This window comes from Ceratotherium simum, chromosome 4 (assembly GCF_057802395.1).
Source record: "Ceratotherium simum simum isolate JZ-2026a chromosome 4, ASM5780239v1, whole genome shotgun sequence".
NCBI lineage: Eukaryota > Metazoa > Chordata > Mammalia > Perissodactyla > Rhinocerotidae > Ceratotherium > Ceratotherium simum.
This window is the reverse complement of record NC_141903.1, coordinates 82171791-82187384: the sequence shown is the minus strand read 5'-3', so window position 1 is coordinate 82187384 and position 15594 is coordinate 82171791.

Genomic DNA, 15594 nt, shown 5'->3' with positions numbered 1-15594 from the left:
ATTCATATACACATTTTCCACAAGAAGTTGAAATGAAGGTTCTTTAATACAAATAAGCCAAATATCTGATATTATTCTGGTTGAGGGACTAAAAACTTGGAAGTAACTATATTATTTTCCAGAAAAAGGGAAACAATTTCTGAACTTTCTCATAAATCTGTAGGGTTAAAATAAGAAGACATTCTTAGGAAATTTAAAATGTCTACATGTAGTTTTCTATTTTTCTTCTAAACTCTCTTCCAATTAACCTTACTAACAAATAAATAAAATAGCAGCTGAAAATAAATTATAAGACGCTAACCCCTTTCTATACGTATCTATATGTTAGTCATTATTCATGACTATGTGCGATAAGCATGACCATTCTCAAAAATGCGACTGCAAATATGGGTGTCAAATCTCATGTTCCATAAAAGTTAATTGTAAGCTTCGCATTTATTTGCTCTGAATTATGCCAACATTCATTACAATATCATTTGTTGAAATTCTGGAAAGTTGTTTTTTTATCTCTTCCTCTCTTTTTTCCAGTTGATCTCCTCTAGATGTGTGTGGTCTAGAGGAGATCAACTGGAAAAGGGGAGTAAAAATTCTAAGAGACACTTAAAATGTGGCTTCTAGGTCAATGCTCTGACTGAAACTGTCTTCCTTGATTATAATCTAAGAACCAGATATAGAATATATTTCCAGCTTCGGGCACTGCAGCTTTATTTTAGGGGACTCTGAGTCTGGTTTTTATCATCAACGAAGATAGCTTCTGCGAAAATGGGGAAAAATCTCTTATATTAGTTTGCTAGCTCTCCCTTAAAAAAAAAAGTTTCCCTAAGTTCTTTTGGTAAGTTTAGTGAGTCTTGCATAAGAGAAAAGTATTCTTTATGCTAACGATGTCTCTCTGGATTTTTATAAATGTAGACCTATTTAAATTTAACATTGATATGTCATTCTGTGTTGTACTGGATATTCACTGTTAGACAAATAGTTCTGTTGACTATGTGTAATTTAATTCCACTACAAAATCTGTGGGATACCAAAATAATGCAATTTTTAAAATCATAATTGGAATGTGTTAAATTATGTTCTCAATTCTCAGAACAACGATTGTCATATGAATAGATTTATATGGTGCCATTTTCTGTTTCATTATAATCTTTGTCATAAGAAGGATGTGGTAGAATTTTAATGTCTCATACATTCTGTCAGTTAGAGGATTTTACTATACAGCTTTGACCTTTTCAGTGTTCTATGATTTGATTGGCTACTCACTGCATTTTTCCCTTGCTCGCTGTCCCACTAACCTGTAGGGATCATATAGAATGGACAGCCAATTAAAGTGCAGAATATTGAAAAGGTCAAAACATTACAATATGTTATCTCTACTCAGAATATATCAGATACTAACCAGATGTTAGTTGTTTTACAAGGACAAGGAGAAGTATGGTTGCAGGGGGTAAAAAGAACAAAAGACAATTATTCTACATTTCAGGTGACAAATTACCAAAGCCATGTTTTTCTAAATAACTCAGTTGTTTCCAAAATTAAAAAGTGAAAGCTCATTTCAAAAGCAAATAAAAAGTATATTTAGTTTGACAGTTAAACCAATCTCTTTGTAAATTGTTAAAGTATCTGTGCCTATATAACTGAATATATGAAAAAACAACCATCACTTTCTAGTACTCTTAGTCTTTTTTTTTATTACTATGTAACTTTTTATTTGTTCTGGTATTTCATTGGTTTTAACTAACTATTATGATTGTATAATCTTTACTAAAAAAAGTATATGTAATACTATAGGAGCCATAACTTATTTTAAAAATTTAGTCATCTTCCTTTTTCAGAACTTTTCCACTGCCAGAATACTAAATTCTAACCTTTAAAAGATATGTGATTACCTATCTTTGTGATAAAAACTCTGATGGTTAGTTTGTTATATCACGGCAGCATTGCACTAAATGTGCACTTTTGTTACTCACCTCATGATTTCAATCACACTCATTCAGTGTTCCCCCTTAAATAAAATAGTTTTAAGTTGATAATTATGACCCAGACTTATGTATGGCACATCAAAAACAACAAAAATCAGCCAGAGAGTCTACTTTCCCAAAATAAATTTTACTTTGCCTGTTTACCGTCTTTAATCCAGTTTTATGGCTCTTTTTAGTCAATTTGTTTAGACTGTTCAAGTGAACTCTACTCATTAGAATTTTATATTACACAGAAATCAATTATTCCAGAATGCTTTAGAGATAACCTAATAACAGTTGGTGTTGAACAAGTTATACCAGAATTTGACAGCAATGGTTTCACCCAGATATAAATTGAATATCTGCTCCAGTCAGATAAGCATTCAGGAAGAAAACATTAATCTTACAAATTTTTAGCTTCTTCTATCCATTTATATGGCTATCTTTTAATTTGCTTAGAACTAAAATATTTACAATATATAGACCCATTCTCCTCTCTATTTGACAAGTCTCTTCCTTAGTCTTACTCTTATGCTTTGCTAATTTTTACTTATCACACAATAAAGGGATCTTGGTATGATCATCCCAATACCACATTTGTACCATGTCAGAAAATTGTATTTAAAGATAAATATCTCATTGTCAACTCTCGGAGATTTGTGTGTTTCAAAAAAAAAAAGTCAGATCTTATCTCCAGAGCAATAGCAGGATAATCAAATTATTAAGTTTTAAACATCAGGGTTTAGAGTAAGTTTCTATGCATGCATTTATATTTCTAAGGGATAAGGGTAAGGATTTAGTGTAAGGTGAACACTAATCAATCAATAAAAGTATGTTCTACCATCACCTACATTGGCGAGATATTATCAGTGTAAAATATTGTATTTCAAGAGAGAACATTGGGAAATGGAGTGAAGAGGGAAAACATCAGTGGAAGTACATCATAAGTTGAGTATTGGAGGAATGATAGATGAAGTGGAAGAGAAAAAAATAGGTTACGCACAGCGAAAAGAAACTAAAACACATAAAGGTGAGATATAGCAAGGCCAACAATTAATAAAGCAATAATAAAGGGTAGTAGGGAGTGGTGGGCAATGGCATGGGAAAAGCAGTTCAGTGCTAGATTCGAGTGTCAGAATAGGAAGTTTGCCATTCGTTATGTAAGTAATAGGGATCAAGGGCATGGTGTAATTATTGATGTGTAACATCTATTAGGAGGTGAGTTTTATAGTATAGGTATGATGTCAATAGGATCTTAACTAGTCTGGCAAAGGTAAGATTGGAGAGGCAGTAAAATGTATTGCTAATGCAAAAAAAAAAAAGTCAGTGGAAATTGGAATTCCAAATTGTTTGACAAAACCTGCTTCATTCTTTCGTTTATTCATTCAGAAATTAGTGGCTGAGGACCTTCTCTGTGCCAAGCAGTGCTACACAGGTCCCTGGAGAATGGAGAGATCAGGGAACACATCGGGGGAAGTGCATTATGAACTCGACCTCCAGTCTCCTGGAGAAAATTCCTGCTCCCCTGGAGCTTACCTTCTAGTGGGGGAAACTGACACCAAGCAACTATAGTAATAAAGAAACAATTAATATAATGCCAAGTAAAGACAGTACTGAGAAGAAAAATGAGAGCAAGAGATAGACTGAATGGGGAGGGGAGTACGTTCATAGATTAGATGATGAAGGAAAAGCTCTTCAAAGCAATGCTATGCTAATAGAAACCAGAATTGTGTGGAGCATCAGCAACGTGAAGATCTGGAGGAAGAGAGTCCAGGGAAAGAGAAAAGCACATAGAATGGCCCTCGAGCCAGAATGAGTGTGATGTGATGAAGAAATAGCAGGAGTCTATAAAAAAAACATGAAGAGGGATGAATAGTGGATATTATAGAAGAAAACAACAAAACTCTTTGATTTGTGACAAAATAATTTCTATTAATTTTTACATACCAAAATGCAAGTGTTAAGTGATTCCTAAGACAATTTTTGTAGCATTATAAATTCTATAAATGTGGTCTTACCAACTTTTTGCTTATGGGAATATACTTTTTATTTCCTCCTAAAGTATTTAAGTGTTTAATATTCTTCTTAGGTTGTTGAAACTAGAAATAAGTGCCGTTTGTCAGTGACCTGGGAAACTTTCATTCTGGAGCTTCTACATTCCCGAAGGGAACCTTCTACTTTCTTAAACTATACTTAAACCTGATGTTAAGATTGCTGTTGGGTGAAAAAAAAGAATATTAGTCAAGGGCTTTCATTGATAATAGATAGAATAATCTTTCACAGTAGCAGGAGTGATTTAAGTAAGACAGTGTAGTAAAAAGCAAAATAACTTATGGGAAATAGTATGGAATCTCTTATTTAAAAGTGTCTCTCTCTGCCTCCCTGTTTCTCTCTGCCTCTCTTTTTCAACATCTCTCATATCCACTATTTTCTTAGATAATTACAAAAAAAAAAAAAAAAAAACCCTTGGAAAATGGACTATTTGGTTCAACCACAATAATATAGCTTGATTTCTCAGTCACTCAGTTTTCCAAGTGATACAAACAGATAATTTTATCACAGAGGTTAACGATCTAATATAAAAGATATTTGTGACATATAGAGGCCTTTCCCTTTCCCTAACAGATCAGCTTCTCCTCACTCATATGTTTTGGTTAAATGGAATCCTAATGTACCCAAGTTTTAAATCATCTTATTGGGTATTGCCCAGTTTCCCGTCTCTCTCTTGCCAGAAGTAGAATTAATATATCTTTTTATAACTAAAAGAATCTTAAATAATGCAAACTTCATTGGCTTCCCACTCCCTAACAAATTAGTTCCAAACTTTAGACATGTAAGAAATACTTGTCATAATCAGGTTATAATCTGTCTTACTATGTGACTATCCCAGAAGCTCTTTGTTTATATTTCTTTAAATATATATATATATATATATCTTTATTGATATATTTCACACAAAGTGGATGGATTGCAATTCCCTGTGTGAAGTTTGTGATGCTTTTCCTCTATTTTTGTTTTAACAAAATATGAATTTCCCTCCTTTTTTGTGTATGTAAAATTCTTCTACGTCTTTTAAGATATAATTCATCTTTCAGTAAATCTACCTTAATAACCCCAAAAAAGATACTGCTTTCTACTATGAACTTTAGAAAGCGTGGTACAATTTTATGGCCTTTAACACAAAGGTGGTATAGTGTGATGATAAAAAGCTTGGGATTCAGAATTAAAGAGCTTGGTTTTGAATCTTGGAAATGTTATTAGCTCCATGGCCTTAGTCAAAATACTGAATTTTGAGCCTCAGTTTCTAAAACTGGGTTAAGGAACTGCTGTCAAATTTGTCTATCAGCCAAATAACAATTGGAAGTATAGATTTTTGGCAAAATGTTTTGGTAATGTGGTTTTTCGAAAAGTTACTTGGTGAATTTGCTTTCTATGAATTGGCTTTAATAAACTAATTTGGGGCAAGTATATTAGTTTTATAGGGCTGTAATAACAAAATACCACAGACTAGGTGGCTTAAACAACAAAAATTTATTTTCTCATTGTTCTGCAGGCTAAAAGTCCAAGGTCTAGGTGTCAGCAAGTTTGGTTTCTTCTGAGGTCCCTCTTTTGGGCTTACAGCTGGCTGTCTCCTCGCGGTGTCCTCACATGGTCTTTCTTCTGAGCATGCCCATCCTTGGTGTCTCTTTCCAAATGTCCAAATGTCCTCTTCTTATAAGAACACCACTCAGATTGAATTAGGACAGACTCCCAGGTTCTCATTTTAACTTAATCACACTTTTAAAGGCCCTATCTCCAAATACAGTCACATTCTCAGGTACTGGGGTTAGGACTTCAACATATAAATTTTGAGGCACACAGTTCAGCCCATAACAACAAGTTTACCTAGAGCAAGTTCAAGTGAAGCCTTGTCCAATGGGACTATTAGGTAATCAGTGATAGGTATTATTATTAGCCTTAAGAAGTAGAATGAGTAACTTCTGCATTTGGGGGAAGGTTTTCAGGGGGCACTCAACAAATACATACACATATTCCTTTAACTCTAGAAAATTACTTTTTAATAGAAGGCACTAAATATCAATTTCACAGAGATTATTTGATTATGATTCATCATTGTACAGGATGTACATGGTCCAAGTATAAAAGATGTTAGAGTTATATAAAATGAGTCTGAAGAAAATTGAGTTTAAATCATAAATTATTATTTTACTATCTATACAGAAGTGGTAAATTTGGCATCGGAATGATGTAATACTATTTAGAAACATGAGGATTAAGAGAAAAAATATGTCTAGAATAAAATTTAATTGATGTGAACTATATATGTTTATATATACACACACGTACACATTATTATTTGACTTTTTAATAGGTTGTTTTCAATACACAAATGGAGAAAAATATATTTTTGAAATTAGGTGGAAAAATCAAACATAGAGGAGACCCAAAACAACAAAGAGCACAACAGGACATCTTGGGAACAAAACTTTAAAATTCTCTGGGAGTTAGGAAAGCAATGGGATTATGTAGATGGTAAAAAGGAACAGAGGAAACTGTAGGTCAGAATATCTGCAAGAGGGATCTGCTATTCCATTGCAAGTAGGTTTCCTCAGTGGAAACCTAGATATGTTGTAGAAACAAAGGTGGCAAGCACTAAATGTGTCAGTGAGAAATGAAACACTTAAAATGGAAATTAATTGAAGATCCTTCTCCACACCTCCCTTCTCCGCCCTCTACTGCAGAGTAGCTGACAGCCCACTGTGTACTCCAAGGTATAAAGCCAGACCACTTTCTTTAAAGATGTTGAACAAACTACACGTGAGAATTTTCCACATGAGCGTTTTAACATGCTTCTCACTTTGGCATTGGGGGAGCCTACCACATCAATGTAAAGTAAATTCCGACAGTTCACATAAGAACAGGACACTTAAAATTAAAAGTATAGAGATTTTGAAAGTAGCTATTGGAAATTAAAAATATTATTGCCAAAATAAGAAATTGAATACTAAGGATGGATAATAAAGTCAAGAATATCTTCCCAAATATCCAGCAAAATGGCAGGAAATATGAAAGCATATAAGAGAGATAGATAATGGATCGATCTTGGAGTTACAAAATCTGGTTAAAAACTACTGCATTATGGGAGAGCAAAGAAAACAGAAGAGAGTAATTATTTAAAAAAGTAATAATAATTCACAGAGTTAAAGAAAGAAAATCATAAGAGTTTAGTAGAGCCCACCTGGTTCTTATAGGAGAAAGAAATGACAGTCAATACCTCTTTCTGAAATTTCAAAGTGCTGAGAATAAAAAATAGAGATTTTAAAATTTCCAATGACTAGGAGAAAAAGTTTATCAACAAAGAAACAGTAGAGATTAGCAATGCACTCATCGGAACACTGATCATAAAGGCGAAGGATCAATGCCTTCAAAATTGAATTTAAAATTCCCTACCCACAATCAAATATGAGGGAGGTATGGAAATATTTTCAGACACATGGTGTGTGATAGCATATGGAAGTATTAATTTGTATGCTTTCCTTTTTCACTCTTTCTATGAAGTGATCTTTCCATTAGTAAACCAGAGGCATTCACATTGCCATAGGAAAAATTGTGATTACATTGCAGAAATGCAAAATTTGCAAATATGATAAATATCAAATGGTGTCTCAAGGTGGTTTTAATTAACATCTTTTTATTACTAGAGAATCAAGTATATCTTCTTATGCTTGAATTCGAGCCCTCTATTTTTCTATTAAGATTTTTGTTGTTATTGGTTTTCTATTTTGATTTGTCCAAACTAGCTATATTCTAGACATTCTCTTTGTGTTTTTGGATTTGGAAAACCCATTTTATTGATGAGAAATCCTAAATGTTGATTAAAAAAACTACAATTTTTGGTGCCCTTAAGATTTTATCTAATTCAATCCTATTCTATGGTCATAAAGATATTCCTCTATTTTTTCTTATATTAATTTAAAAACTATTATTATAATAGTTTAGCTTTCCATTATCTTAGTTTTGAACTATGTCTAAATATTTGGTAAATTGAATCATTCTGTACCAAACACAGTCTTTCCTGTTGTTTTACAAATGTCGTTACCAATTTATGTATTTATTTTCAAAATTAATTTTAGAATCTGTCAAATTCCTCAAAGAATACTAGTAGAAATTTATTGAATTCCATTCATTTATGGTTTAATTTGAAAATTTATAATCTTACATTATTTCTGTTGATAAATGTTATATATTTTCATTAGTTTGTGTATTATTTTAAAATAACCCTCAACCAGATGAATGTAACTGACAATTTCTGTCAAGATACTAGGGCACAGAATATCCAGTTAATTAGAAGCACTTTTAGAATTCTTCAATCCTAGAGAAATCTATTCATGTCTGGATATGCTTCACATTATATAGACCCATAAAGTGATCTGTTGACAGAATTAACAAGCAAAGGAAGTAGCTTCAGGAATTTAATCATTTATTAGTTTGATAATAGTTATTTTGTCAAATAATTTCAAACATATCCTAATTATTAGTGAACAATCTGTTGTATAAAATATAAGCATTCTCTTTTCTATAGTGAATTTTACAACAAATAATATTTAGTTCCAACAAATCTATGTTAATGCTGAATTTGAAAACAAGGATTAGGGCATTTCTTTTGCCTTTTTCTAGAATAATTCTATCACCTGACTTTATTTTGTAAAACAAATTGATATAATGGTTGTCTTACTGTGATAAAATGTCATGATTATCTCAGAGATAATCATTGACAAAAAAAAAAAAAAACCCTAATGAATGAAGATTCTAGCTATTGCCTTGCAGATTTATTGAATAGTCATAATTGAAACAGCATAAAACAACTACTCTTTCTGTTATTGCATTAACTTATGCAGGCACAATGTTATTATTCATTATACTGAGCTAAATGAACTATGGCTGCATGTTAATACAATTTAATTTTAAAATATTAAGAGTAGGAATCTAGAATATGTTTTGAATCTCCTCTGAGGGCACCTCTCACTTCAGTAGACAACTTGGAGTTACAGAAAATGGGATTAATGTGTTTTCATCTTTTGGACTGCAGTTAGCTAACTGAGATGGTGCAATTGTGTCTTTTTTATTAGCTATCAAATTCTCTGATCATGGATATTCTTCCAGATTGGCTCTGTGGGGTCACTTTTTTTTTTCTTTTCTTCCTTTTCTTTTCTTTCTTTTTTTGGTGGTGATATATTTGCACAATCATCCTCTAATTTTAACATCCATTGGTGCATCTTGTCTCTGGGAATTATTACTCTTGTATTTTAATAATGATTTTCTATTCCCTATTGTTTCTACACTATTAATTGGAATGCTTATTTTCCCTCACTTATTTATAGCAATATGGACACATGGATATTTATTATTTCCTTTGGGTTATAGTCCAATACTATGTCTATTTAATTTTTTATTTTGTGGCCATTGGGAAGTCTTTCTGATTGTCTATCATGCCCTTTGAATAAGCCCATTCCTCCCTTCCCCCTTTCTCTTTTTCCTTTCTTCTTCCTTTTTTCTTTCCTTTCCTCCTTTCCTCCCTCCTTCCTTTTCGCCTTCGTTGCCTCCCCCTTTCTTATGTAGCACTTCTTTACTGTATGGAATGCACAAAATGTTCCAGGTTTATATCTCCCCTACACCAGCCCTGGAATGATCAGCTCTTCAAGAAGCTCTGGTTCCTTTTTTTAGAAAATGGTATTCCATTTACAATAGCATCCAAAGGAATAAAATACCTAGAAATAAATATAACCAAAATAATGAAAGACTTATACACTGAAAACTACAAAATATTGCTGAGAGAAATTAAGGTAGACCTAAATAGATGAAAAGACATCCTGTGTTCATGGATTGAAAGATATAATATTTTTAAGATGTCAATAATACCCAAAGTGAATTACAGATTCTATGTAATCCGCATGAAAATTCCAATGACCTGTATGCATAAATGGAAATATTGATCCTCAAATTCCTATAGAATTGGAAGGATACCTGAATAGCCAAAACAATCTTGAAAAAGGAGAACAAAGTTAGAGGACTTCCACTTCCCAATTTCAAAACTTACTACTATGAGGAAATAAAAGAAAAAATAAACAAATGGGACTACATCAAACTAAAAAGCTTCTGCACAGCAAAGGAAACCATCAAAAAATGAAAAGACAGCCTAAAAATTGGGAAAAGATATTTGCACATCATGTATCTGATAAGGGGTTAATATCCAAAATACCTAAAGAACTCATACAACTGAACAACAAACAACCCAATCAAAAAATGGGCAAAAGATCTGAACAGACATTTTTCCAAAGAAGATGTACAGATGGCCAACAGGCACATGAAAAGATGTTCAACATCACTCATTATTAGGGAAATGCAAATCAAAACTATAATGAGATATCACCTCATGCCCCTCAGAACGGCTATAATTAACAAACAAGAAATAACAAATGTTGGAGAGGTTGTGGAGAAAAGAGAATCTTCATTCACTGCTGGTGGGAATGTATACTGGTGCAGCCACTATGGAAAATAGTATGGAGATTCCTCAAAAAATTAAGACTAGAACTATCATATGATCCAGCTATTCCACTTCAGGGTACTTATCCAAAGAACAAGGAAGCACTAAGTCAGAAAGATATTGGTACCACTATGTTCACTTCAGTATTATTCACAATAGCCAAGACTTGGAAACAACCTAAGTGCCCATCAATGGATGAATGGATAAAGAAGATATGGTATATATACACAGTGGAATACTACTCAGCCATAAAAAAGATGAAATCTTGCCTTTTGTGACAACATGGACAGACCTTGAGGTAAGTCATACAAAGAAAGTCAAATACCATATGATTTCACTCATAAGTGGAAGATCAAACAACAACAATAAACATATGGATACAGAGATTAGATTTGTGGTTATTGGAGGGGAATGGGGTAGGGAGGAGGGGTAAGGGGTAATAGGGCACATATGTATGGCAATGGATGGTAATTAGTCTTTGGGTAGTAAACATGATGTAGTCTACATGAAAACCAAAATATAATGACGTACACCTGAAATTTATATGTTATATGAAATTTATACATATATGAAATTTATATGTTATAAACCAATGTTACCTCAATTAAAAAAATGATAAAATAAAAAAAAAATGGTATTTAGAAATATTATCTGAGTGCCAGGTGGGGTTATTGCTTCTAACCCCTCTGAGTGAATAAGCTAGGCAATGTATATATACATACTAACTATGCATAAACACACATCTGTATTTCTGTTTTTCTCTAAATATATTTTTTAAATGAATCCATGTAAATAACTCTACTCCAAAGCAGGAGCAGTGTGTTCATTCTAGCCTTCTCCATTTCATTATTTGTTAATTTCATCTTCTTACGGTAAGAAATGTAATTCTCATTATCTATAATATATTTACTATTTGTTCAATCCTAATATACAAATAAAGTAGTTTCAGAATTTTGAATCCATATATCCATGGAGAAAAATAATTACCAACTAGAGTAAATTGTTTGTGTAAAGTTCTTTTTGACTTTAGCCATGTGGTACCCAGTCAAAACACTGTTTACCTATGTTACTTAAGTCAACTCCTTTCTTAGCCATCTCCTTCCCTGAAGTTATTTAGTTCATTTGTAATACAGTTAGATTCACTTGCCTAGTTCTCATATTAGTCAGCTCTAGCTGTCATAACAAAATACCACAGACTGGGTGGCATAAACAACAGAAGTTTATTTTCTCACAGTTGTGGGGACTGAGAAGCCCAAGACCAAGGTGCTAGTCTATTCAGTTTCTGAGGAGAGCTCTCTGCCTGGCTTGCAGATGGCACTCTTCTTGCTGTGTCCTCACATGGTGGAGAAAGAGAGAGCTCTCTGGTGTCTCTTCTTATAAGGACACTAATCTATCATATTAGGGCCCTATCCTTGTGACTTCATTTAACCTTAATTATTTCTGTACTCCAAATATAGTCATATTGGGGGTGAGGCTTCAACATATGAATTTTGGTGGTACACAATTTAGTCTATAGCAATCCTAAAATCCCCCAACAACCTGGTTGAGATTTTTTGTGTGTGTGTGTGAGGAAGATCAGCCCTGAGCTAACATCCAGGCCAATCCTCCTCTTTTTGCTGAGGAAGACTGGCCCTGAGCTAACATCTATTGACAATCCTCCTCCTTTTTTTCCCTTTTTCTCCCCAAAGCCCCAGTAGATAGCTGTATGTCATAGTTGCACATCCTTCTAGTTGCTGTATGTAGGATGCCGCCTCAACATGGCCGGACAAGCAGTGCGTCGATGTGCGCCTGGATCCGAACCCAGGCTGCCAGTAGCGGAGCATGCGCACTTACTTAATCACTAAGCCACAGGTCTGGCCACTGGTTGAGATTTTAAAGACATTTCGTACAACAAAATTCATATTTTGTGCTACACAGTTCTGCAGATTGTGTCAACCACAAAGAGCCATGTATCTACCACAACAGTTCCATACAGAAGAGTTTCTGCCAAAAATTCCTCCATGCTACCCCTCCTCCCCACCAACCAACTCCTGGCAACCACTGATTTCTTTTCCCTCCTGTAGTTTTACCAATTTCCAGAGTGTCATGTAAATAGAATCATGTAGTACATAGCCTTTTGTGTCAGGCTACTTTAACTTAGCAAAATACATTTAAGTTTCATGCACACTGTTGCATGAATCAGTAGTTTGTTCTTTTCTGTTGTGTCCAGTACATGAATATGGTATATCTCCAATTTTTTTAAATTTATATTTGTGATTTACAGTTTCCAATACAAAGATTCTACACATATTTTGTAGTTTTCAATATACAGACCCTGCACATACTTTGTTAGATTTTTACCTATTTCATTTTTTTCTGGTGCCATTATAAATGTTGTTTCTTCCATTGTGAATTTCACTTGTTCATTACAAGTACATAGAAATACAATTGATTTTTCTATGTTTACACTGGGCCTTGCTCAACTAATGTGTTTGGAGAGGTTTCTCTGTGAATTCTTTGGGATATTTTACATAGGAAATTACGTCATTTATGAAGAGAGATTGATTTATTTCTTCTTTTTCTGATCTGTATGCACTTTTTTTTATAATTTTATTTATTTATTTATTCCCCCAAAGCCCCGGTAGACAGTTGTATGTCATAGCTGCACATCCTTCTAGTTGCTGCATGTGGGACATGGCCTCAGCATGGCCAGAGAAGCGGTGCGTTGTTGCGCACCCAGGATCCGAACCCGGGCCGCCAGCAGCGGAGCGCATGCATTTAACCGCTAAGCCACGGGGCGGGCCCTGATCTGTATGCATTTTATCTCTTTTTCTTGTCTTAATGTGCTGGCTTGGATTTCCAGTACAATGTCACATAGTAGTGGTGAGGAGACATCTTTAGCTTGTTCCCAATCTTGGGAGAAAGTCATTCAGTCTTTCATCATTAAGCATGGTATTAGCTGAAAGTTTTTTGTAGATACACTTATCTGATTAAGAGAGTTTCCTTTTATAACTAGTTAACTGAAAGCTTTTATCATAAATAGTTTAGAATTCTGTCAGATGGTTTTTCTGCAACTTTTGAGATTATCATACGTTTTTTTTCTCTTTAAAGTTCTAAATAGGATGAATAACATCGATTATCGAGTGTTGAATGAGCCTTGTTTTCCTGGGATAAACTCCACTTAGTCGGGTGTTTTTAGTTTTATATATTGTTGGATTAAATTTGCTAGAATTTTGTTAAAGATATTTGCATCTATGTTCATGAGAGACATTAGAGGTTGCTCTGTTTTTTTCTTTTCTTGTAACATCATTGTCTCATTTTGGTATTAGAGTAATGCTAGGCTCATATAATGTGTTGGGAAATAATTCCTCTTCCTCAATTTTCTGGAAAAGATTATGTAGAATTAGTATTATTTTATCCTTAAATATTTCGTAGAAATCAACATTTAATCCATCTTGTCCCGGAGATTTCTTTTTAGGCAAGTTTTAACTGCAAATTTAGTTTCTTTATTTGATATAGGACCATTCTGGTTATCTATTTCTTCTTAAGTGAGTTTTGGAAATATGTGTCTTTCAAGAAATATGTCTCTTTCCTCTCCATTGTCCAATTGATGGGCCCAATATTTCCTTACTCTCTTTTCAAGGTATGTAGTATTTGTAGTGATATCCCCTCTCATGCTTAATATTAATAATTTGTGTCTTTCTTTCTTGGTTAACTTATTTAGAAGTTATCAATTTTATTGATCTTTTCAAAGAACCAGATTTTAGACATTGATTTTCTCTATTAGTTTGTGGTTTCAGTTATTCTCTGCTTTATGTTTATTATGTCCTCCTTTCTGCTTGCTTGTGTTTAGTTAACTATTCTTTTTTCCTAGGTCCTCAAGGTAGAAGCCTAGATAACTGATTTGATAAATATCTTCTTTTCAAATATAATCACTTAATGCTATAAATTTCCCATATATTATATTTAGAAGAGGCAAAAAGAAGGTATCAAGTAAAATTTTCAAAAAATATTGTAAGTAAATAAAAACAACACAATATATCAAAATTTGTGACATACAGATTAAACAGTGCTCAAAAGAAAATTCTAAATATTTGTAACTCTCTCAATATACTTCTGCCATTGATTTCTAGTTTAAGTACTCTGTATGATTTCAATTCTTTTGAATTTGAGGTATGTGAGTGTGTGTGTGTGTACGGCCCAGAATAGAATCTATCTTGCTGAATGTTTCATGTGCACTTGAAAAGAGAGTGAGTCTTCCGTTGGTGTGTTGAGTGTTCTACACATGTCATTAAGTCGACTAGTTTAACAGTGTTGTTCAGGTCTTATATATACTTTCTGATATGCTGTCTACTTGTTTCATCAATTACAGAGAGAGAATTGTTGAATTCTCCATCTATAATTATGGATTTGTTTATTTTACCTTTCAATTTCATCAGATTTGCTTCTTGAATTTTTCAAGTTCTGTAATTAGGAGCACATACATTTAAGGTTATTATATTCTCCCGATGAATTGACAACTTTATTATTACATAATATCTCTTTATTCTTGATCATATTTCTTTTTATAAAGTTTTTTATCTGATATTAATATTCTGATATAATATCTTTCTCTATCCTTTTACTGTCAGCTTATCTATGTCATTATATTTAAAGGAGCTTTCTTATAAATAAGAAACAAGCTGGGTCTTGCTTTCTTAAAAAATGTAATCTGACAATCTCTGTCTTGTCATTGGTGTTTGATGATTCACATTTAAATTTATTATTGCTATGATTGAATTAAATCTGCCATCCTGCTAGCCATTCTCTATTTGTTTCATCTTTTTTTTTCCTTTTCCTTTATTTCTGCCTTCTCTTGTGTTAAGGAAATTTTTTTATGATTTCATTTTATCTCACCTATTCACTTATTGTTTATATATTTTTTTCCAATTGTTAAATGGTGGCGCTAGTTGATACTATATATCTTTAGTGAATCTGAGTCCACTTTCAAATAATTTTTCACTGCTATATATGTAGTTTAAGGACTTTACAGCAGCACATTCTCAATTTCTCAGTCACGTCTTTGCACTACTGTTTTTATCATTTTACTTTTACATATATTATACACACACC